This window comes from Trichosurus vulpecula, chromosome 8 (genome assembly GCF_011100635.1).
Source record: "Trichosurus vulpecula isolate mTriVul1 chromosome 8, mTriVul1.pri, whole genome shotgun sequence".
NCBI classification, from domain to species: Eukaryota; Metazoa; Chordata; class Mammalia; order Diprotodontia; family Phalangeridae; genus Trichosurus; species Trichosurus vulpecula.
Genome location: NC_050580.1, coordinates 223,272,358 through 223,276,530, shown reverse-complemented (window position 1 = coordinate 223,276,530; position 4,173 = coordinate 223,272,358). Strand labels below are relative to the sequence as shown.

Here is a 4,173-nt window from a genome sequence, read left to right as displayed (position 1 = left end):
ATGATTCTCCTCTGCCCTGCCATACTACCTTGGTCTCTAGGTTGGTAGGGGAAATAGGATCAGTTTCTACATAGCACTGGTCCCACTAATTTCATATCCAAAATCCAGATTGCTGGATGAGTTTTTCCACTGGGCTGTTGTTATTGTTCATTCATTTCAGTTGTGTACAACTATTCATGATACCATTTGGTGTTTTCTTGGCAAAGATACTGGAGTAGTTTGCCATTTGCTTCTCCTCATTTTACAGATAAGAAAACTGAGGCGAACAGGGTAAACTGACTTGCCCTGGGTCACACGTCTAGCAAATGTCTGAGGCTGAATTTTAACTCAGGTTATCCTGACTCCGGGCCCAGTGCTCTATCCACTTCATCACCTAGTTGCCCCTTTCCACTGGGCTAGAGTGCCAAAAATCACTCTTGAATATTGCTCCTGGAAGGTGTGGGAAAATTGGAACACTAATGCATTGTTGGTGGAGTTGTGAACTGATCCAATCGCTCTGGAGAGCAATTTGGAACTATGCCCAAAGGGCTATAAAAATGTGCATACCCTTTGACCCAGCAATACCACTTCTAGGGCTGTATCCCAAAGAGATCATACAAATGGGAAAAGGATCCATCCATACAAAAATATTTATAGCAGCTCTTTTTGTGGTGGCAAAGAACTGGAAATCAAGGGAATGCCCATCAATTGGGGAATGGCTGAACAAGTTGTGGTATATGAATGTAATGGAATACTATTGTGTTATAAGAAATAAGGAGAAGATGGACTTCATAATAAGCTGGAAAGACAAATATGAACTGATGCTGAGTGAGGAGAACAGACCCAGGAGAACATTGTACACAATTATACATACATTGTATCTGTCATATACTTGGTTCTTCTCAGCAGTGCAAGGTCCTAAGACAACTCCAAAAGATTCATGATGGGAAAGGCTATCCACATCCAGAGAAAGAATTATAGTCTCAAGGCAGATTAAAGCAAACTATTTGCTCTCTTTTTTTGTTTTGTTTTGTTTCTTCTTTCCCATGTTTCACTCCATTGATTATAATCCTTCTTTACAACTTGACTATTGTGAAAATAAGTTTAATGTGAAGGTATATGTAGAACCTATATCAGATTACATACCATCTTGGGTAGGAAATGGGAGTGAGGGAGAGAATTTGGAACTCAAAAACTTTTGGAACTAAATGTTGTAAACTAAAAATAAATAAATTTTAAATGAAAAAACCTTTATATATTAGAGGTTAATATTTTTTATATATAACTTTCATTTTCTGTTCTATTTTGTATGTAGAAATGGGATTTAGGGGTTCATCAAATTCAGAATTAGATCTTGACTCTAAGAAATCTGTGACTTGCTCTCTCATGGACAAGGATTTTACTTCCTGAATCTAGAATGGAAAGGAACAAACAAAAAAGCCAAGAACTTGGGCCCATTTCTCTGGTCAGATAGTAAGAAAGGCTTAACGTCTTCACTTTCATAGTAAAGTCTCTCGCTATATGTGACTAGATCCCATCAGAGGAATAGTTGCAAAGCTTCCCCAGATACTAATGAATCAAAGAGAGACAGTAAGGCAGATTCAGGCATTTTTGAATAAGCTGACTACTCTGGCTATGCAGCCAACCATAAAAAGCCCTCCCCAACCACATAGTTAGCTAACTGGAACCATTTACAGAATATCCAAACATATATCATGGTCTTTCCAAAGCATTCCCCTTATATATCATCATAATTCTCTTGGAAGCCATCTCTCTAGTTGTGGTTATGTTAGTCAAGCAAACAAATAGGGTCTGGACTTGTGCAGACACTTCACACAAATTTTAAAAGGTAGTAACGAAACTCCTCTATTTATTTCCCTTCTAAATTTTTTCTGTGCATTTTAGTGTTTTATTGATTTTTTTAAATTTTCCTACATTTTTATCACTACCTACTACCACATAATCCATTCCCAGCTGCCAAATAGAAGACTTCATTTGTAACAAATAAATACAATAAGGCCAAAAAAAGAGTAAACATGTTAGCCATGTCTGAAAATGTATGTTTCATTCTGCAATTCTAGTCTCTATCAACTGGTAAAAGACATGTTCTTCTGAATTTACCAGTGTTCTGAATTCTGGATTGTCACTGTGTTGGACAGAGTTCTGAAGTCCTTCATTGTTTTCCATTGTTCTACCAGCTATGCTCATTTTTGACTCAATTCATATACATCTTTCTAAGTTTCTCTGGATCCATCATGATCATCATTTCTTTTTTTTTTTTTCAAAAAAATCTGGACTTCTTACATGAACTGATACAAAGGGAAATGAGCAGAATCAGGAGAACATTGTACACTGTAACATCAATACTATACAACGAAATACTATGAATGATTTAGCTATTTCTCAGCAATACAATGATCCAAGGCAATCCCAAAAGATTCACGATGAAAAATGCTACCCGCCTCCAGAGAAACAACTGATCCTATCTGAATACCGACTGAAGAATACAATGTTTCACTTTCTTTCTTTCTTTTTTTTTTGTTATTCAAGTCTTCTTGCACAAAATGATTAATATGGAAATGTCTTACATGATTGCACTTGTGTAGCCTGTATCAGATTCCTTACTGTCTTACTGGAGAGATAGAATTTGGAACTTGAAACTTAAAAAAAACAACAAATGTTAAAAATTGCTTTTATATGTAAATAGGGAGAAAAAAATAAAAAATAAAATATTTTTTAAATTGTACCTAAAATAGATTAAATGCAGTTGGAAAGATTCCAAATGTTTTCAAAATGATGCCACAACTTTCCAACATACTTATTAGAAGTTTGCCTGCACAACTGACCAATGAATAGATAGAATTAATTAAGTATAAGTCTTGTTCGGTTACTTATGAGAAGGTTGCCCTTCGCTGCTTGTCTCCCCGCTTGAAGACATGGCAACTTGGAATGATTTTTAAGCAGCTGTTTGATGGCAATATGTCAGACACGGAGTTCTGAAGCCAAAGAATCCTTTTCTTATATTTGGTGTGCCAGCTGCTCAAAAATTTCTTGGATTTATTGGTGAAGTTTTTCATTCAGCTGCTCTACCTCACCAAGACTCATTGAACTCAATTGTTCTCTGGTATAATAAGTGTGCTGTCTCTGGTCACTAATGTCTGAAACAGAAGCTTTCTTTTCTTTTTTCTGAGTTTGCTGGTGATGAGACCACAAAACACTATTATAGTAGAAAGGGGCACTTGGATCTTGTAACATTTCAAGCCTGAAGCTTGCAGATTTGCTCTGCTCCAGAATTCTTTGCACATGGTTTTAGACTTTCACTGTTGTTCCATCTATCCATTTTGCAGAATATTTTGGTACTTGGGAATCAAACTGTGGTAATAGCTTTCTATCTGATTTATGTCTCAAATTTAAATACGGGTGCTGGGAAGTTTTTGAACATTCAGGATCAGACTCTACATCCTTATCCAGGGTAGGCTGCATAATCCAATTAATCTTTTTACTAAATACAGCTTTGACTTCTTCATAAGTGCTTTTGGAGAGTTTTGATCCAGGACAATCCTAGTTTGCTATCAAATGGAATTTTTCAAAGCACTCTTTGTGGCCCCTTAATGGTCTGGTATGCTTCTCCTTCAATATCTAGCTCAAAGCAAAGGTGGTAGAAGGAAAGTGTTTTTTTATCTGTTGCCAGTTTACAAATACCACAAATGTTGTCATCATTTAAGTCAATGTTTACAAAGTGGTCTTCATTCATAATTGCCCCTTGGGTGGATCTTCTAAGAGTTGCAAAGGACTAGAAGGCATAGATAGGTTGAAATCTGCACTAATGGAAGGAATTCTCATACATGGACAAATGCAAAGATCCACCTGGGTCTCCAAATGCTCTTTGTGCTCATTTGCCACACATACCTCACAACTTGAAGATGGGTTTCTTCAGTTACTCTCGACTGTCTTTCTGTAGGATTGCCACCATTTGTGAAGAAATGTATTTCTCCCTACCCCAGTGAAGTCTTAAGTTAGACTGTGTCACTTCCCAGCTCAGGCCCACCCCCACCCCATCCCCAAGGCAAAGTGATAATCATCATTTCTAATAGAGTAATTATATTCCATGACATGACATTCTTATTTCACAATTTGTCCAGCCATTCCCCGACTCCTAGACATACAGTTTGTTTCTACCTGGACTCCTGGACA

At 36.9% G+C, this 4,173-nt stretch overlaps 1 pseudogene; it reads right to left on the bottom strand.

Moving 5' to 3' along the window:
• Positions 1-3,028: 3,028 nt before the first annotated feature.
• On the bottom strand, positions 3,029-3,735 carry LOC118859087 (annotated as a pseudogene).
• Positions 3,736-4,173: the final 438 nt, after the last annotated feature.